This window comes from Pelodiscus sinensis, chromosome 1, assembly GCF_049634645.1.
Source record: "Pelodiscus sinensis isolate JC-2024 chromosome 1, ASM4963464v1, whole genome shotgun sequence".
NCBI classification, from domain to species: Eukaryota; Metazoa; Chordata; order Testudines; family Trionychidae; genus Pelodiscus; species Pelodiscus sinensis.
Window position 1 is genome coordinate 154,324,206 of NC_134711.1, and position 21,719 is coordinate 154,345,924.

The 21,719-nt window shown below is 42.4% G+C and overlaps 1 long non-coding RNA gene across 3 annotated transcripts in view; it reads left to right on the forward strand.

Moving 5' to 3' along the window:
* Positions 1-2,511: 2,511 nt before the first annotated feature.
* Positions 2,512-21,719, forward strand: part of LOC142819649 (uncharacterized) — a 79,639-nt gene continuing 60,431 nt past the window's right edge. For 2 of the 3 annotated variants that reach the window (XR_012897509.1, XR_012897513.1), the window contains exon 1: positions 2,512-5,048. This is a non-coding gene — a long non-coding RNA (uncharacterized LOC142819649). Of the gene's footprint in view, positions 5,049-17,460; positions 17,850-21,719 lie in introns of those variants that run through there. The other variant, XR_012897510.1, reaches the window with a different exon arrangement.

A 21,719-nucleotide genomic window follows, 5' to 3' on the forward strand; every position in this document is an offset into this window, starting at 1 on the left:
AATTTTGGATGTCATCGTTGTGCCTAGTCTGAATGGACACAGTTTTCCGTCGGAAAAATGTGGTTTCAACAAAATCAAAATGTTTCACATGAATGTGTCAATTCTGTTGAATTTTTTGCTAGTGAATACTAAAATATTTTGTTTCAATAAGGTAAAAGCATTTTGTGTTTAACTTGCTGTTAAAATATTAATATTACAGCGATGTATATATTTAATATATTTTTTTGACCTTATCCAAAAGACACAACGGTTTTGAAACAAAACATTTTAACAAACACAAATTGAAATTTTTTAACATTTTCATTCTAGGGTAAATTTCAAAATGTTTAACTTTCAACAACAAAATTGAAATATCAGAATTTCCCAGAAAACAGTAATCTTCCAATTTGCTGTAGCAAAGACTAACAGCACAGGACCCCACAACAGGAAGGTTACTGTCTATTTACTTTCTCAGTTGTGTTCTGGGATTGTGTGACAGCTTGTACCAGCAACCTGTAACTAGAGTTTTTCTTTGTCTTCTGGAGAGGAGAATACTTTTTACTCCCATTACAGCTCTAACAAATCCATCAACTACTTTCCTCCACTTTAGAGTCTCACCCCTGAAGGCTCTCATATAATGGCCATAGACTATTATTTTTATGGTAGTAGCACTCTTAGTTTTAAGCTTCTAGCTAAAGGGCCATGGTCTCTAGCTGCTATGCAACCTTAGCAAGTTATGAGAGTCTAGTCATAACTGAATTCCAACAGTGTTTGTGAGAAAAGGGGTATGAAACCAGAATTGCCTTTTTCTGTCCCGCTCACAGCATAGCTGATGGCACAGGGTCAGGGAAATGATCTGGACAGTGTCAGAAACTTTGGCTCTCTCCAGCTTGTAATATCTTTGAACAGAGCAGAGAACATCTTTACTTGAGCAGGCTAAATTGCAGGAGACTGAGAGCAGGAGGGCCTTGAACATTTGAAAGCTATCTCATCTAGCACACAGGCTTTTAAAAAAACATTTTTGGACTGGAGATGCAATCATGAAATAATATGTCCTATTTCACTCACAGCGTTACAGGCTGCAGCATAATGTAAAACTACTTTCCCAGCAAGAAGGTTCAGGAAGCTGACATGTCACCCTGGTTTATAATTCTGGGAAGTACTATGTAAAGATTTTATGCCTAAACTTAATAGTTTTGTTTATCCCCAATCACTGCTGCTTTTTCATTTGTAACTCTATGTGCACATGATTCAGAACATACAGTAGTTAGTCATCTATAATGAAAATAATTTAGTCTAGCTATTAAAAAAGGCAAGTTGAGGGAGGGGGAGCATTTACAACTAAGAAATTACAGTGAACAGATGGAAAAAGCACTTAAATATGCAAAAACAAATTCATCCCGGTGTCTATACAACCCTTGAGTATAAAAGAATTACACCAAGGATGAATTTGACCTGGTTTTGATTTCTGAGTATCAAAAGCTGGGTTAAAAACAGCCAACTCCAAACTTTCTCCCTCGCTTTAGTCCTGCTTTTTAAACAAATAACTTTAATCCAGGTGAGCATTTCAATTTATTGGTTTGGTTTTCACCGTTTATTTTTCCTTCTCCCCTGATTGTAGGGAGCCAAGAAACAATCACATAGACTAACTGGCAAAGAGGCAACAGAGATGGAATGTTAGAGTGAATGGGCATTTGTATTTCAGTGTTTGGATTAAATTCTTCTATTAGCTTTTGCTTCTGTACCAATAAAGATATACAGTGTCCTTCATCCTAAAAGAGCTCACAGCATTATAAATAGAGCCACAAATATGTGGCACCACATCCTATCCACATCTGCCAGGCTCAACTCATCATCCGATTGGCAAGCCACGATCCGGAGGGGAGGAGGGAGGGAGCACAGATGAGCAAGGACAGGGCAGGGTCATGCAGGGAAGAGGCAGGCAGCAGAAAAACAAGGACTGAGGGTAAGGGACTCAGGGCTGAGATTCCACAGGTCAGTGCTCACCAGGTGGGAGGGAAAGGGGGCTGGGTAAGGCCGGCACTCAGCCCCTCCTGCATGGAGATTTAAGATATAGCTTCTTGTGTCCTTATCTTTCTGGCAGTGCAGAGGCCTGTCCTGGCGCTGCCCCTCTGCATGGTGGCAAAGGCAGATAGGATGGATAAGCAGGGCTGTACTTATAAACTTGACATCCATACACAGGAGCCACTCGTCAATCTGCCACTTCTGGGGTGGAATGTGGTTTATATTTAGAATAGTGATAGAAATGTAGCCGTGTTAGTCTGGGGTAGCTGAAGCAAAATGCAGGACAATGTAGCACTTTAAAGACTAACAAGATGGTTTATTAGGTGATGAGTTTTCGTGGGCCAGACCCACTTCCTCAGATCAAATAGTGGAAGAAAATAGTCACAACCATATATACCAAAGGACACAATTAAAAAAAATGAACACATATGAAAAGGACAAATCACATTTCAGAACAGGAGGGGGATGCGGGGGGGGGGGGGAGGAAGGAAGGTAAGTGTCTGTGAATTGATGATATTAGAGGTGGGGAGAGTGGGATGTTTGTGAGCTAATGGTATTAGAGGTGATAATTGGGAAAGCTATCTTGGCAATGGGTAAGATAGTTCGAGTGTTTGTTCATTCCTTCTCGGAGAGTGTCGAATTTTAACATGAATGACAGTTCAGAGGATTCCCTTTCAAGTGCAGATGTAAAAGGTCTCTGTAGCAGAATGCAGGTGGTTAAGTCATTGAGAGAGTGTCCTTTCTGGTTAAAATGGCAAGAAACTGTTTTTTCTTTGTGATCTTGTCTGATATCTGTTTTGTGGGCATTAATCCTTTGGCGAAGTGTCTGAGATGTTTGTCCAATGTACATAGCAGACGGACACTTTCGGCACATGATAGCATAAATTATATTTCTGGATGCGCAGGAATATGTGTTCTTGATCTTATAACTAACTTGGTTAGGTCCAATAATGGTATCAGCAGAATGAATATGTGGACAAAGCTGGCAACAGGGTTTGTTGCAAGGGAAGGTACCAGGGTTGGTATTAGTGTGGTATGTCCTGTGGTTGTTGGTAAGAATCATCTTGAGGTTAGGTGGTTGTCTATAGGAGACTATGGGTCTGTCTCCCAGAGCCTCTTGGAGTATGGTATCCTGTTCCAGTATATGCTGTAGTTTATTGATAATGTGTTGGACAGGTTTAAGTTGGGGGTTGTAGGTGATGACAAGTGGTGTTCTATTGTTGGTTTTCTTGGGTCTGTCTTGAAGTAGATGGTTTCTAGGTATTCGTCTGGCTCTTTCAATTTGCTTTTATATTTCTCCGGGTGGGTAGTTGAGATTTATAAATGCTTGGTAGAGATCCTGAAGCTTCTGGTCTCTGTCAGTGGGATTAGAGCAGATGCGGTTGTATCGAAGGGCTTGGCTATAGACGATGGATCGTGTGGTGTGTTCTGGATGGGAGCTGGAAGCATGTAGGTAACTGTATGAGTCGGTGGGTTTTCTGTAGAGAGTGGTGTCTAATTTTCCATTGTTGATTTGTACTGTGGTGTCCAGGAAGTGGATCTCTCGTGTAGAATGGTCCAGGCTGAGGTTGATGGTGGGGTGTAGGTTGTTGAAATCTCTGTGGAATATCTCCAGTGTTTCTTGGCCATGCGTCCAGATCATAAAGATGTCATCGATGTACCGTAGGTAGAGAAAGGATGAAAGGGGACGGGAGTTGAGGAAACGTTGTTCTAGGTCAGCCATAAAGATGTTAGCATACTGTGGAGCCATGCGTGTACCCATGGCTGTGCCGCTGATCTGGAGGTATAAGTTGTTCTCAAACTGGAAATGATTGTGGGTGAGAACAAAGTTACATAGGTCTGCTATCAGGTTGGCAGTAGTGTCCTCTGGGATAGTGTTTCTAATTGCTTGTAATCCGTCTTCATGTGGGATGTTGGTATATAGAGCTTCTACATCCATGGTGGCAAGGATGGTGTTATTGGGGAGGTTATCGATGTTTTGTAGTTTCCTTAGGAAGTCAGTAGTGTCTCGGAGATAGCTGGGGGTGTTGGTTGCGAAGGGTTTGAGAAGAGAGTCTACATAGCTGGATAGACCAGTAGTGAGCGTGCCAATACCAGAGATGATGGGACGTCCGGGGTGCCCAGGTTTATGGATCTTGGGAAGCAGATAGAACAATCCTGGTCGGGGGTCAGAAGGTGTTTCTGTGTGGATTTGTTCCTGAGTAGCTGTGGGGAGGTTTTTAAGGATACAGTGTAGTTTCTTTTGGTATTCCAAGGTGGGATCAGAGGGGAGAGGTTTGTAAAATGTGGTATTTGAGAGTTGTCTGGTTGCCTCCTGGTTATAGTCGGCCTTATTCATGATGACCACACCACCCCCTTTGTCAGCTGGTTTGATTATAATGTCCAGGTTGTTTTTGAGACTCTGGATGGCATGGTGTTCAGCGCAGCTAAGATTGTGTGTCGCTTGTTGTCGTTTGCGAATAATGTCAGTCTGTGCGTTGTTGCGGAAGCTTTGTATATAGAAATATTTAGGGCTTCTGATTTGGGGTTATAATTGAATAACACCAATGGAATACTCCAATACAAAAAATAAAAATAAATCAACATTTATAAAATAGACCCTGGAAATGGTTACTTGTCTCTACGTGCTTTTTTACAGGAAGTGGTAATGCAAGACTGTAGGGGTGTGATTTCTAAAGTGTTGCACCTTAATTAGTTCACATAAATCTTACTACTGCATGCTGAAGGTCCCTTAGTGCTGTTTTAAAGAGATACATTGCTCTCTACAGCATACACTATCGTAGTGAGTAATGTATGTAATATGCGTTACTAATTACAGTAGATACAAAGAGAAAGTCCTGAAAAACTCGGGTTTTTGGACATCTACAAACAAATAAAAAATTGCTAAAAACAACCCCCTCCCCCAAATTAAATGATTAAACCTTGAAAAACAGAAGCCTTATCTATATGTTTTGCAGGGTACAACTGGCGTATGCAACACATTGGGACACGGTGTGAAGAAAAACAGCAAATCCAGTGAAACTCTTTGTGGAAATTTACTGTAGGTAGGCAGAATGTATTCCTGCTGGAATTTTTGCTAAGACCCTATTCCTTTAAAAAAAAAAGAGAGAGAGAGAGAATATATGGGACGTTTAAGAGTCAGCTGTAATCTGTATCTCAGGTTCAGATCACATCTGAATTGCATCATCTCCATCAGCACAGTGTCTATTAAAAGTATATTGAAGTATTGATTTGATGTTCAAGCACAGGGAAACGGGGTGCTTACCGGCTCCGTCATACCACTGTCTATTGCACCCAGAGTTTTCCTGGGAAGCATCTCATCCCAACACTAGTCCTGCTCTAGTCAACTTGTGAGTTCTGATGATCACTCAGCCTGCAGTAATAAAACTGAAATAGTGCCCTCTTTTTATGTGGTATATCTTCCACTGGCTACAACAGTAATCAGCCATTTATCAGATAATCAGATCTCTGCCAAACCATGTGCCAAATGTGATTATCTGACTGATGAATAAATCTAAAATGTAATTTTAGCTAGCCCATTTTGTGCATATTTCTCTCTTTTCAGACTTGTCTTTCTGACCTTGTGAAAAATGGCTGCAGTTGAACAAAAAAATGTGTTTTATTTCTAGATAATGGACTGTGCCAACTTCCATTTCTTATAGAATTCAATAGAAACTTGGTATATCAAGACATTTCCTACATTCTTATTTCCTTTCAGACTATACACTTTAATATAGCCAAAGCTCCAATCTTTACTTATATCTCTTGACTTCAGCAATTCCTTTTTCAATTTCAATTTTTTTTGTGGCATAGGGGCTTTTGCTACTGAGCAGTGTGTTTAGTTTTCCACGCATGTAGCTCTGAGCTAAGAAATTAGACCAATTTCTTGAGGCCTTCGGAGCTAAGTGAATTTGGCTCAGTCCTTCCCAGCTATCAACCCTTCCATTAGTGTTAGAGGATGCTTCAATGATATTTACTTGTCATCCTGATAAAGCAACTTTATTTTCTTCTTTTGCTTTGATGCTGATACTTTGAAACTTATGGCCCTGGAAGGGTGATATTTGCTACTGAAAGAGTCTAATTAAAATGTACTAATACAATAGCACATGGTTGTCACCATCCCTGAACAATTCTTACAGGAATATCTGACTTTTTTTGAATGATGTCTTCTTCATAGCACAGAGACACACCTGCTGTAAGATTTTATTTACTTTCAGCCTTGTGTAGGGGCAGTGCAGAGCACACCAGGGGTATGTCAAGACTGCACCCCTCTGTCAGCAGAGGGATGCAGATTAAGCTGGGCGAAATTGCTAATGAAGCGGGGATTGAAATATCCCACGCTTCATTAGCATAAAAATGGCCACCGCTTTTTTCCGGCATGGAGCTTTGTCGGAGAAGCGGCAGTCTAGAGGCTGATCTATCACTAAAGAAAGCCTTTTCCAATAGATCCCTTATGCCTCATAAAATGAGGTATACACGATCTATCGGAAAAGGCTTTCTGTAGCAATAGATCAGTGTCTAGACTGACGCTTTTCTCCGACAAAGCTCAATGCCGGAAAAAAGTGGTGGCTATTTTTATGCTAATGAAGTGCGGGATATTTAAATCCCCACTTCATTAGCAATTTTGCCCAGCCTAATCTGCATCCCTCTGCTGACAGAGGGGTGCAGTCTAGACATATCCCAGGAGACGGATGATTTTTACTGGGCCACCTTGAGAAGTGCATGTTCTGTACTGCCCATGGAGAAGATGCACATTGCTCTCGCCCAACGTGCTAGCTTCCAGCTTCATGTAGTTCCATGTGAGACCTTTTAGGCAAATGATAACACTAGATAATTTTCATGTGTTTGCATATTGTTTGCATATGGCCATACACTTCCATTTGGGTAACTAATATTTTGGGTAATAGTGAATGGGGTCAAACTGAGACTAGGATAGGACTACCCAGGGATAGTGGATACAGATGTGGAGAGTGTAGTATTTTACTGAGAAGAGACATCAGCTTTAACATAAACACTTTATTAGGAACAGAAATTATGTCCAAATAAAAGAGAACAAAACTTTTTGCTGTTCTCTACATATAGCCTGTTACTGCTGTGTCCTGAGTTCTCTCTATGCCCAGCATGAAATACCTCACAGGAAAGCAGTCAGGTGCATACTGTACAGGAAGTATGGCATCTCGATGATTCCTGGAGGATTTACTGTATAACACACCTTTCTTTTTTTAGAACCGCTTTCTATATTTCCCACTAAACTAAAACAAACTGTAATAAATATAATAGGCTATTTCAAGATTGTTCCGTTTGCTTTAATACAATCGTAACATGTCTGAATCCATCTCTTAGAGCATTTATCCCAACTTTCCAACCTACTGTTTTGCAAACCCTCCTTGTACAAGCTATTCACATAACAGATTGATCAGTCTCGTAGGCTACGTCTAAACTAGAAAGAAAAGTTGGCAAAAGATACGCAAATTGTGAATTGCAATTTGCATATCTTTTTCCTCTTTTCTTTCGAAAGGCTTTTCCAAAATTTGGTGAGTCTACATGGTGCCAAATTTCAGGAAAACCTGCTCTTTTGAGCCATCCCTTCTTCCTCGTACAACGAAGTTTACAACGATGGCGGAAGAATGGGTCCCCTTTTCAAAAAAAAATTCGGAAAAATGGATTCATTCCTTGGATGCAGCATTGCTTTTCCAGGGTACCTGCAGTATCCCAGAAAAGAACTGTGGTCTAGACATAGCCATAGTCAATAACAGGATTAGTTTATGATTTATTTTTTACTTGTGCATCTGTTATCCCTGTCATCTTTGTCTCTGCCAAGTTCTCAGAGATCTTGAGCAGATGCTTATGAGTTTGTAAAATTTTGCCTTCATCTGTGATCATCAAGTATGAGTGGGATGATTTGTCTCTGGTCACTCTAGATTTTCTAGTGCCCATCTTGTCAAGTTTGTTAGTCTTTATTTTGTTTGTTGTAATAGTTTGTCCACTTTTCCCAGTCTTTTTGTCACAGTCTCAGGCTATGTCTACACTGTGCTGGTTTTGTTCAATAAATATGCAAATGAGGCTAAGCGTAGAATATCGCTAAGCCTCATTTGCATAATTAATGAGCATCCGCTTTTTGCGCAAGAGGCTCTTGTGCAAAAAGTGGCTGCTCATTAATTATGCAAATGAGGCGCAGCGATATTCCATGCTTAGCCTCATTTGCATATTTCTTGTACAGAACCAGCGCAGTGTAGACATAGCCACAGACTCTTTAGTTATGCTTTATTTTTGTCCCATATCTGGCCTATGTTGGTTGTAGAGGTCAGAGGAAGGCTGTCACACTGCAGTGGTGTAGTTCTATAACTGAGTAGTTCTAAATAAGGACCTTGTCTTGCATTTATTGCTTTTCTTGTCTTTCTTTTTTTAAGCAAGTTCATAAACTATATAGTGTCCATGTTCAGCTAGCTCATTGGCTTGAGACTATGTGAGATTAGATGTCTCATAAAAGGTCCGTTGTCAGTTACTGCTGTTCTTGGACTTCTATGATATGCAAATACAAATTTAATGTGCTTAACAACTGTTTAGAGCTGTGGTGTCTTCAAATGCGATTACTTCTGGGAAATTGGTAGTGCAGTCCCTTATAAACAAGTAATCATGTCTTCCCAGGCTGAGCATATCAACTCTGATGTAGTGCCTCTAAACTTCAGATACATTCCCCACCCGCTCACAACTTCTTTGTAGTCACAGTGAAAGTTCTCTAGCTCTCACTTTCCACTTTTGGTCCTTTCCAGGTGCTCTTCATTGATTTGTTCCAATATTTTCCTTTTCATCATCAGCAGCAAGACCAACTTAAATATAAAGCTTCCGTTAAGAAAGGAATCTAGAATTTTTGTATTCATATAAATAAACAAATTCATATAAGTAACAAAGCTTCCTGCTGTTTGCTAGCTGCAGCCTATAAGTGCCATGTCCTGGGCTTTTTGCTGTTCTCTGTCCCAGCATGCAGCATTTCACAGGAAAACAGGCTACATGCACACTTGCTGTAGGACTTATATTGTAGCACAGGGAGATAGGGATTATTGCAAGCCTCAAAAGATGGGGCCAAAGCCATGTAAGAAGCCAAAGTAAGTTGGGGAGAGGACAGTTGCTGAATTGCAGGGAGCCTGTATGACAAGGTTACAGTAATTTGATTGTGAGTAATGGGATTCTGGATGATTTTAGAGCCTGTCTTGTGATGATGCTAGAAGCCTCAGTATCCTCATGTAGATCAGCCCTCAAAGCCAGCACAGTCTCTCCCTTCTGCTCACTGCTCTCATAGGAGGGAAAGCGGGGAGGAAGAAACCCATCACCTTAGCACAGCTCCTTTACCTCCTCTCCCCTCCCTTCCTGTGAGAAATATGGACTGGGCCCTGTCTCTGCTCCTCCCCATTCTCCATCTCTTGCATCCAGCCTGGGAAGGGACAGGAGAGGAAGAGTCCCTGGAGTTGCTTCCCAGCTTGGGCTAGAGTAAAGGAGAGCCCATTATAGCTTCCTCCCCACCAGGCATGGGAAAGGGGAGTGAAGAATCCCTAGGAGGAGCTAAGGTAAGGCTGGGGGCTGCACTGATGGAGGAAGTTTGGGGGACAGAAGAAGCCCTGGGGGAAGCAGAAAGAAAGAATAATTTATATAACATTATTAATTTTAGCTATTTGTACAACTGCTTATATTTAAAAAATACTTAAATATTTGATTTTAATTTCTGGATAAAGTATATATGTAGCTACCAAAATTATACCAAGAAAAAGAGTGATACACATTTATTTTTGAAATACTTTGACTGAATTATTTAAAAAATAATATTTAAGGACTATACATATTATTATTGCACTCAACTGTGGAAAGCTTGAAAGGTAATTGATATTATAAAGATATTCTTGCATATAAAAACCTTTGCCGGTCACATAAATCTGTATTGAAAAAATATTGGAAAACTTGCTATGTAGAGTGATGCACAGTATTTCTTGGCTGTTCATTGCTCATTTTCCAGCTCCATGATATTTTACAACATAGTTCTAAATGTGTATGAATTAGGTTTTTCTATCATATTTTAACTTTATCACACCGTAGAGCTCTCCACTGAATACTGATATTATATAGATGAACACAAGTACTTCCCCTTTTTCGTAACAGCATGGGGTGCCTTCCTTCTAGCACATTACTTCATTTTTGACGGGGGGGACTTTTGAGGGGACAGTCCAATATTGAAATAATATTAACAGCTGCACTCTAATTATAGCAAAAGTGGTGTCTTGCTATTTAGGACTACTCCAAATAAAACAAGACTTCAACATTTTGCATCCTTTTTATTCCAAGTCTCCCTAAATTTGTTTGTGTAATTCCAGTGTACATTAAGCCTCCATTTAAGCAGTCAGGGAGAAGCATCTCCATTAATGGTGGACTTTTCAACCTGAAATTATCACACTCAGGCTACGCGAAACTGTAGCCTTCTTCTGGAAAAGCTTATGCAAATGAAGGGTGGCGTGGAATATCACTGCACTTCATTTGCATAATTAATTAGCAGCCATTTTTGCGCAAGAGGCTTTTGTGCAAAAAGGAGCTGTGTAGATGGTTCCTTTTTGCAGAAAAAAACCCCTCTTACACAAGAGCTGTTCTTCCTGACAAAAATGCGGAAGAATGGCTCTTGCACAAAAGTCTCTTGCGCAAAAATGGAGCCTCATTAATTATGCAAATGATGCACGGTGATATTCCACGCTTCACCTCATTTGCATATGTTTTTGCACAAGAGGCTATAGTGTAGACATAGCCTTTTAAAAGTATAGTCTGATTATATGTCTAGCTCTCATGATTTGTAGGCCAATCTCATGATATTTTAGTCTCTAACTCATGATTTGTAATCCCTTGTGGTTGGGGAGACTGAGGTTGCTACTGGTTTGCATTAGTCCCATGAGCTCATGTCCCAGACTACATCTATATTGCAAGCCTTTTGCGGAAGAGCAAATGCAAATGGAAGCTCATTTGCATATGCAGTCCTCTCATTTGCATGTCCTCTTCCTTTCCCTTTTGCACAAGAGGTTTTTGTGCAAAAAAGCGCTGTGTAAATGGTGCCGTTTTGTGCAAACCCCCCTTTTGCACAAGAGCCGTTCTTCCTCATTTTTCAGAATTTTGACCAGTTATAGAAGAAACTGAATAGTGATCAACTCAATGCAGTTACAAAGCTACAGAAACAGCATCTCTGTTATATACCTTTGTATGTGCAAACACTCCAGATTTTAGAACAAAATGGCTAAGCTAAAAGGCAAACATACATTTGTTTCAGCTGCAGGAGTAGAATATTTGGTTTTTTTATATAGTTAGTTGGAGGATGAATATCATGGGACATCAAAATGCTGTGAGATCAAAACAAAAGCTCTTTAAAATGTAAAGGAAAACCAACCAACCAAATGCAATGCACAGCTAGATAGGATGAAAACCTCTAAACTACCCCAGGGGGAACAATTCAATTTAGATCTAGTTACAGGAATGGGGAAAACAAAAGGGTAGTTTTGTAAAAACTGTGGGAGGAGACAAAAATAGTCACACATAGTCCAGATGAAATAAAAAGTATCTTACTGTTAGACCTAAAGGGGTGCTTGTGGGGAAATACTTCCACAATATTGCCAACCCCAGCCATTTCAAAATCATGAGTCAGGTCAGAAAAAGTCATGAGATTGAAGAAAATAATAAATGATGGGTGGGATGGCTTTTGGCCTTTGGGGTGCCACCTGGTGTGCTGGGATCCCAGAGTCAGCCTGTTCTACCAACCTGGGTCCCCTCTACTTGGATCTTCTCTGAGCTAGGCTCACAAGCCTCTACAAGCCAAACACACAGGCAGAGCAGGGCAGGACTATGCCCGGCTGCACAGAGAGACAGAGATCCACTCTGGAAAGATTAGCCTTAGGGGTTGGCCCCAGCATGATAGGATCCAAGGTACAAACCCAAAGGTTTTATGAAATTCGCTCTCTCCCTCAATATGGATATACACAAAGATATACACAAATTCTCCCCCCCCCCCCCCCACATAAACCAGGTTATATATAAACAAGAAATAAGTGTATTAACTACAAAAGGTGGATTTTAATTTGTTAAAAAGGTAGCAGAGAGTACAAAGCAGATTACTAATCAAATAAAACAAAGCATGCAAACTAAGCTTGATTCACTACAGAAAATGGTTACAAATAATAGTTCCTCACCTAGATATTGTCTTAGATAGATTCCTTCACAGGCCAGCCTGGGGCAAACACTACTTCCTCTCCCTCTGTTCCAGTCTTAGGGCCACGTCCAGGGCCGGCCCGAGCCATTCAGGTGCCCCGGGCTCCGGGAGCATGGCGCCGCCCCCAGGAGTGCGACGCATGCGGCGCTCCCCACCCCCGGGCACCCAGCGCATGCGCAGCCCTGCCCCGGGCACATGGCGCATGTGTGCCCCCGCACCTGGGCGCGCGGCGCATGCGCGGTACTGCCCCCCGCCTGGCCCGGCAGCCCCATGCGGTGCTCCCTACAATGGGATGTCCCGGGCGGTAGCCCGGTCAGCCCATAGCTTGGGCCGGCTCTGGCTACGTCTACACTGCAGGCTTTTTGCACAAGAATGACTGTTCTTGTGCAAAAACTTGCGGAGCATCTATACTGCACATGTGTTCTTGAGCAAATAAATTTACAGTAAAGCATCAGAAGAGAGGGCTTCTTGAGCAAGAGTTATTCTTCTCCCTATGGGGAATAAGCCCTCTTGCGCAAGAGCTCTTGTGCAAGAAGGCAGTGTGTACAGGAACAGGGGTTTCTTGCGCAAGAAATGGCCATCAGAGCTTTCTTGCACAAGAGAGCATCCACACTCCCATGGACGCTTTTGTGCAAAAGCACATCTCTTGCACAAAAGCACATGGCAGTGTGGATGCGCACTTGCACAAGAACTTTTGCACAAGAATTCTGCAGTGTAGACGTAGGCCTTTTGTTTCCAGACATTTTCAAGTATTTGTTTCAGTGCCCAAGCAGAAGAGAAGCAAAACTGAAGAGCTTGTTTTGCTCTCTCACCTTACAGGAATCCTGTAAGGTGGAAATCCTTTGTTTGATTCCCCTCCTCCCCCCACCTCCCAGTGGAACCTAGTATCAGGTGACTAGGAGTTTAGTATCAGGTGACTAGGTCACCTGGCTCTGTATTATCACGACATCCATCAATGAATGGCAGGGTGGAACATCTGAAGGAAGGCCAAGCCTCTTCACAGTCCATTGTCCTCCTGGAAGTGTTAGCAGTCAGCATCACCCAAAGTAGCAAATGTGAAAGACATATACAGAGTTAATATTCCTAACTTCAGATACAAAAGTGATACATGCATACAAATAGAATGTTTATATTCAATAAACTATAACCTTTCCAATGATACCTGACATGAGTTATCTTACATAAAACTTATCTTAGCTGTGCCATGTTCATATCATAAACATGTTTCCATAAAAATATGGAGTGTAATGTCACAATGGGTTCTCTTTTTTTGCCAGGGCTTTTTGGAATCACACTTTCCAGTTTCCTCTGTTACCATGAGAGCTAGAATCTGTCTTTACTTTTCTTCTTCTTCTTTCTTCTTAGTAAGAGAGAGCTGAGATTTATCATATAATCTTGTGCCTCTAGAATTTGGGGCATTAAAAAATACACTCAACATCCCACGACACAAAATTAAAGCACAGCAGTTGGCCTACCAGAGGTCCACAATTCTGTAGTCTCGGAAAACAAAGACCTGCCCCTTGTTTAAATCTAGGGCCCGACAACCTACTCACCTTGGCAACCAGAAGTGCCAGCCAGGAGCGTCTACAAGAGGTGACTGCTCTTCAACAGAATTGGTGCAGTTTGTACAGCTGTAGCTTGCCTAAACTAGATTGGGACAACTTATGGATTCAGCAGTATAGTAGCTTGCAGCTCCTTTAAGTGCTTAAGGAAGCGAGGCCTATGGAATGAATGCCACTCTTTCATTGCCAGGAGGATTCTTATCAGACAATTGGTGCGTAAGAGAGCAAGCACCCTGAAAGGGCTCATGCTCTGTAGCTAGGTTCTGTACATGAGAATCTAATCAGAGTTTGCAGCAGGGAACAATATGAATTTTTAATACATTGAAGCCACCAGCACTGTACCCTAGCACTGAGTGGTATGAAATAAATGCTGTTAAATTTTCTCCCCATGATATAGGACTCCCAGTGAGCTTAATCACGCAGTGTACCCAGATAGCTGGCCTCTGAGGACTCCTCTCCATGTTGTAATAAATACAAGGATGAGCTGCCTGTATCCAGTCCCTATGAGAACCAAGCAAGAAATCAGACTGGCTGACAGGAAAGTAACCTTACAAGTTAGACTTCTCTACCTAAAAGCCAGGCTTTGTAAATTGAGAGCTTAATGTAGCTCCATATCTATTTATCCAGGCCTCCTTCAGTTGAAAGCAGATGTTTCTTTTACGCTCAGTACGCCAAAGACTCGTGTAATGAGTCAGAAATCAATTCTTTTCCCCTCTCCCTTCACAAAATGAACACTGGTATTATACCCATAAGGCACAGTGAGCAAATGGAAAAAATACCCTGCCTTGCCTATAACCTCAGTGCAAGTGGGATGCATCTATTCCTTTATTTACAGCTCTGATTTACAAAAAATAAATACATTAGTTTATAAACCAGAATAATGTAACCTTTGTGTTTTGACAACGATTTACCCAGCATTTCACTTAGTGACCATTATCTGGGGATTTTGACATTTTTTGTTTTTTTCCCTTCTGCTATATTAATATCCTGTTTTATCAGTACAATTATACTGTCAGTAAAAGCCCAGCACTACCCAGCAAAAAAGGAGTCCAAGCTCAGAGTAGATGCTATATGTGTTTCTACAGACATGCTGATGAGTGTAGAATAAATAAGGTTTTGCTAACTGATCTTATCACTGGAAATAGCCTGGCTCTTCCAGTCCTGGGCCTTTCCTAAGCAGAAACCATCACTCATATATTGTATTTTATTATAATTGCGTGATGTCTCTATCATCCAGTGGTGACTAGGTTTATCTCACCAAATTTATTTCACTTGTGACCTTGGCCAGGTGTCTACCAGGTGCCCAGAGATGAAAGCCTAATACATTAACTCGCTATAGCATTACCACTCCTTTCCTGTCTCTTGGCACGGTATCTGTGATTCTCAGACTTCAAACCCAAAATGACCCTTGGCAATATCACACTAAGAAAAGGTCTCAGTCCCTGAATAGGTTAATGGCCCTCCTAGTGTTCCTTTGGCTCCTTTGAAACCTGAGTGCAGTATTGCTGCTGCCAGAAGTTTAAGACAAAAGCTAATTAAACTAGTATGTGGGAACTTGGGGAAATTTCAACAAACTGAGGTGAAAAGGTACACTCAGAGCCAGTTTACAGCAGTGGGTACAAATCCTAGTGTATCTGATTGTAAAGAGAGTAGGCATACCTAACTAGCCTGGGGTGAGGTGTCTGCACTTCCTTAACAAAAAAAAAAAGGGACTTAAAGGACAGTTGTGTGAACTCTGAGCAAGAGGCAAAAGAGTGTGAAATAGAAAAACTCAGGGAACTGCTTCCAGCAAGTAGTTGCCAATAGGCTATATCAAAAGAGAAAGGAAAGTTGTGTCAATCGATGACATACACTATGATTTGGTCTTAATAAAAAAGAAGTCGGACAATAACAGAAGAAAGAAATACCTGCTGCCATCACTGGGTTGAAAAACAAATGTTTTCAAAGGGACTGAGTTGGGTGCTTTGTAACAACATGTAACAGTTGGTGTCACTTCTCCTTCTGCAATAAAGAATAACAAAGGCAATGCTTGCCATTGCTCAGTGCTGACCTGCTGCAACTTAGCGGAGCAACAGTATAGTCTATCAGACAATATGTTGGGCAAATCAGACAGCAGCCAGTATGGGAGGAAGGGAATAAAATATTGATACAGACGTGGTAAGACTGTCCAGTCCAGAAAGGATTTATAAACCTGGCTAGCACTGCCAGTGTCCTACGTGCTACCAATTCCACCACTCATTGCCCCTGTCTTCAGCTGTGCCCAACTCAAGTGACTGTCTTACAAATACCTCTGCTCCACTGATTCTTGCTGGTTTTCTGCCACTAGTTTCAGAAGCATTCCAGCCAATTTTCCACTTCACTTAGTAGATTTAATATTTCCCTTTTTGTTTTTCAAAAAGAGATGAGTTAATAGAATAAGCAGTTGTTTAGCACTGAGGGCAATTATTGGCTTTTTTGTTATATAGTTATGCGCAGCCCCAGGCCTAGAACAAAACAAACACATTTATTTGTATTTTAGATTTATCATTCTGGTTGTGTATCCCTTTAAAACAGTGTTTCTTAAACTTTTCAAGACCGAGGAACACCATACAATAATTTTTTTATGGGGAACACCAAGGATTTTTAAAAAACCAACCACTGGGCCTGGGAGACCTCGGGGTCGAAATGCGTCATGATTCGCCCCCCAGGAAGACTGCCCTAATAACACTCTGGTACATGGAGCTGAAAATATAGACCACAAAAAAGTAAGGATAATAATAAACAAATGCTAAATAAGGTCATGTGTCCGGCCAGGAGGGAGGATAGAGGAGCGGTCTTGTGGCAGGGTGTCTGGCCAGGAGAGGGTATTGGGGCAGGAGTGAGGGGGATTTGAGTGCAGGGTCTGGGCATGAGGCGGGATGCTTACCTGGCTTGGCACCCTGCTGCAGAACGGAAAGCATCCAGGGAGCATGCTCTTGTTCCTGGGGGGACGGGATGGTGGAGAGCTCAGTTCCCCCCCCCCCACCACCCACCCACCCATGAAGTGGGGAACCCAGCACAGCTGCAGCACCAGGCCAGGCTTCCCGCTGGCAGGGCAGAGATGGGGGAGTAGAAACTCAAACTGTCCCCCCCAGATTAAACTCTGCCACTTCCCCAGCAGGCTGGAGAGGGATGCAGGGGACAGAGAGCAGCACATGGGGGGCAGCAGAGCCCGGGGGGTCATCAGAGTCCAAGCGCACCCTGAGGGGGGGACAGCAGAGACCAAATGTGCCCCAGGTGGGGGTGGTGGCAGAACCTGAGCCAGGTTCCCCGTAGGGAGAGATTTTTAAATGCCAAGGTCCAGGAGTGGCTCCTCAGCTCTGGCCACCCCTCCTCTCCCAGCAGCAGCGGCCGCTGTAAAAGCGACCATCTGCACACGTGGAGGAGGAGTAGGCTGCGCAGCACTGGAGGTCCCATGGGACAGGGGCCGTCCTGTGGGCTGGGGAAGGGGCAGCCGCAGCGGGAGCTGCCTACGGGCTCTGCAGGGGGCGGGGGAACAGAATTTTTTCAGGGAATCCTGAGTTCCACTTCTCGGAACCCCAGGGTTCCATGGAGCACCATTTGGGAAACACTGCTCCAGGGAAAAGTTGTTCAGCAAAAAAAAAAAGAGGCTTGCCCCTTTAAGGGTGGCCAATTTGAATTCTGTTCTCTCTGAGGCACACCTCTGACTGCGTTGTGGCACACCGATGTGCTGCGGAACACACTTTAAGAAATGCTGCTTTAAAACCTCCTTATTGTTTTACTATGTGAACTGTTGTAAAGCTGATGCAGATCTTATTAGTATTAGCCCTCTGTAATAGGGTAGGTGACCCACTAAAGGAAATTGGACTCATCACTCCTATTCCAGTCCAGGTGCACTTTATTTGGGCCAATTAAGAGGGCAAGGCAGCATCTGGGAAGCTATAAGAGGCCAGAAAATAGATTCAGAAAATGGGTAAGTCAGGAAGAACAGTTCCTAGGAGAAAGCTGAAAGCAGGAGACCCGAAAAGGGTTTTCATGTTGGTGTCCCCATGTCAAAGAGCCAAGGCTGGAGGGTAAGAGAGAGATGAAGGCAGGAAGAGTTCAGAGGAAGATGCCTGCTGGCTTTAAGCCACAGAGCAAGAACCTAGCACCAGAAGGCTGTGGGAGGGAAACAGCTTGTCTATTGGTATCCTTGCTGGAAAGTTGGGATACAACCTGTCCTGGTTCCAGTGTAAGGGGAAAGGCTGTGAGAGCCTATCTCTTCCCAGTGCAAACTATGTCCTAGAAAGAAAGGCTGGAGTGGCTATCCCAGTTGAGAGGCAGAAGATCACTGGTAGAATCTCTGTCTTATAATAAACACTGAGATGGTAAGAGGTTTTAAAGATAATGTGCAAGGTTTTGATATGCACTATGATGTTGGACTTCTGGATTGGGACTCTTGCACTGTATTTTGCTGCTTAAACTGATGGATTTGAGATGCTTGTATGGGACTGACTGTGGACTCAGGAGGGAAACTATGGTGAGCAGCAACTTGCATGGCTGCCCTGAGGTCATGAGGGGGCACCTGGAGGGGAGGCTGCTCATTTTGTGCCCTTTAACTGCATCTTTGTCAGTATTCAATTTTCACAAAGCAGTATGGGGTTTATTTTGTCTTTTGCTGTTCCTCACTGGAGGGTGAAGAACTTCTGTGTTGTCTTAATGGGGCATCCTAGACCTTTGTCATTTTAGGTATGAGAATGTGCTACTCCTGATGCTGCAAGAGGTCCAATAGGGAAAAAATGATCCATGCAACAGAGAACCTTTCAGGTGGGGTGGGGTTGGGGTGTGTAGATAGAAACATATATTGTCTCTCCCAGAGAGGTAGAAGCAACATAGTAGAAGCAGCAGAGATGCACCCACCTGCACAAGAGGCCTATGACCAATTCACTAGTGTTCATGTCCAGCACTTATTAAAGTCATTAACTTTTTCTTAATTGGCATAGGATTAGGCCCTCAAATTCAGACTACCAACAGTGCTTGATTTCTAATGGGAAGGATGATTTTCATGTTTTGCAGAAAGGGACTAACAGTGCCATTGCCAAAGGCAAAAGACCCTGGGGGCTGCCATTCTACTCAGGAAAAAAAATGACTGAAAATTGCACTGGGTTTGCATATTCTCTCTCTGAAATGAGTAAGAGCTTTTTCATTGCCTGTAATATGAGCAGGAGCAGACTTGTTGTGGCGTTTCCCCTCTCCCCTCATCTTGTTAAATTTGCTCACTTCACAGATCATAGGGTGTGGGGGTTGGGTTTTTTCAACTCACCAGTTGTGAAAACTCACTCAATTTATATAATGGATGCTATACCCCTAAATTCCAGAGGCATGCAAGTGGTGGGGGCCTAAGACTTTTGGATTAGGAATAACAGAGTTCTGTCCATGCTCTTGCCATGAAGATGTAAGTGGCCACAGAGTGCAACAAGGTGCCAACTATCAAGTCTATGGATTTATTAATGAGGGAATTTTTGCAATTTTACTATGGTACCAAATGCAAAATTGCAGAATTCCCCTAGGATTTTATAATTATCATTAGGCAGTGTGTGAAAATCTGACTTTCTTATAAAGCTCCACACTTTCAGTGCTGTTTAGCACATGACTTTAAACAAGTCTGCCTAGTCCATTTGCAGTTGTATATTTTGTTGGCAATTTCAACTGATAATAGCTAGTCAGGTGAAAAGCTGTGGCCACTCCTGTTGATTGACTAAGAATTTGAATCTCCTATTATATTTGTTACCCTCTCTCTCCTATGCCCACCATGGCTCTCCTCTTGGTTTCATCCACCTATTGTCTTGTGTTTTAGACTGCAAGCTAACTGAGGCAGAAATTTGTTTTGTAAAGTATTGTCCAAAGCTAGCACACTAGGGCTATGTCTACATTTGTGTTTTCTTGCGCAACAACACCTGTTCTTGTGCAATAATCTGCAGTGCATCCACACTGCCCACCCACTCCTGTGCAAGAAGGTGTACAGTACGGCGTGGTAAGAGATGGCTTCTTGCGCAAGAGCCACACCCTTTTCTTACAAGTGTAAGCTCTCTTGTGCAAGAGCTCTTCCACTTGTAAGAAAAGAGCGTAGCACTTGCGCAAGAAGCACAAGTGTGGATGCTCTCTTGTGCAAGAAACCTATTTTAGTTTTAGAATTTTATTGTGCAAGAACCCCTGCTGTGCATCCACACTGCCGTGGGTGCTCTTGCACAAAAGCACATCTCACACATGGCAGTGTGGATGTGTTCTTGCGCAGGACTCCTTGCACAAGAACCCTTGCACAAGAAGTTTTTGCACTAGGAGCCACCAGTGTAGACATAGCCTAGGACTCAAATGGGATGTGGTTGCTTAGATGCTACCAGAATATAAATGTATAATAATTCATTAGTAATAACTGATATCTCCAATATAGTCCCCAAAATATAAGCCAAGAAAACATAAATCCTTCATTGCCAGAGTAAAACTGTTCTATAAAATTAACACACAGTTCTTTGTCCAGAGAAGGAATTAGAAGTTACTAACTAACATGTGATTACTCAAGCTTACCATGTGTTAAAGGCACACTGCCTTGTTTACATTAGACTGTTGGATGTTAGTTAACACATGTTCCAGTAATACTTTACAGAAGACTTCAGATCTCTTATTCATACTAGGAAAAAAATATTACACACCAAGTAACAATCATTACAGAATGGGGGAAAGCTCTTCTCTCCTGACACCTCTTTTCTTTCACTCTAAACTAAAATAACTACTAAGAGAAATGGCTTCAGTAGAGAGGCCAAAGATAGAATAAACTACCCTTTCATCTCTGTGGGTGCTGCTTATAGCTCAGATGGAAGTTACATTAGTGGGGTAATGAGGTGGAATCTTATACTGCCATTTACCCGTGCCGTAGATGGGGTATATGGAAAAAATAGATTCTCATCTCCAGAGCTGTCAATCTAGCATCTGTCACGCAAAGTAAATTCACCTTAGGAATATTAAAGACAACGCTTTGTTCACATTGCTTATTCCCAGACCTAGTGGCTGCCTATGCTGAAATTGGAGGACTTTCTAGATAATCACACAAGGCAACATTAGCCAGAGGGACAAAAATAGACACTTGATTCCAGAGAGTTAAGGGAGTATGGACTGGATAAATAGACTAAGTTGGATAGAAAGCTGGCTAGAATGTCGGACCCAATGGGTTGTGATCAATGGCTTGATGTCAGGTTGGCTGTCGGTTTCTAGTGGATCAGTTCTAGGACTGGTTTTGTTCATCTTTATTAATGACCTGGATGAAGGTATTGATTGCACCGTCAGCAAGTTTGCAGATGACAGTAAGCTAGGGGGAGAAGTAGATACACTAGAGGACAGGGATAGGGTCCTTAGTGACCTAGACAGATTAGAGGACTGGGCCAAAAGAAATCTGATGAGGTTCAACAAGAACAGGTGCAGAGTCCTGATCTTGGGACAGAAGAATCCAAGCATTGTTACTGGCTAAGTAGCAGTTCTGCAGAAAAGAACCTGGGGATTACAGTGAATGAGAAGCTGGATATAAGTCAACAGTGGGCCTTTGTAGCCAAGAAGGCTAATGGCATATTAGGTTGCATTAGGAGGAGCACTGCCAGCAGATCTAGAGAAATGATTATACCCCTTTATTCAGCTCTGGTGAGGCCACATCTGGAGTATTGTGTCCAGTTCTGGGCCCCCCACTATAGAAAAGATGTGGACACATTGGAGAGGGTCCAGTGGAGGGCAACCAAAATGATTAGGGGGAAAGAGCACGTGACCCATGAGGAGAGACTGAAGGATCTGGGTTTGTTTAGTGTGTAGAAGAGAAAAATAAGGGGGGATTTGATAGCAGACTTCAATTTCCTGAAGGGAGGTTCCAAAGAGGATGGAGAGAGGCTGTTCACAGTTGTGTCGGATAACAGAACAAGGAG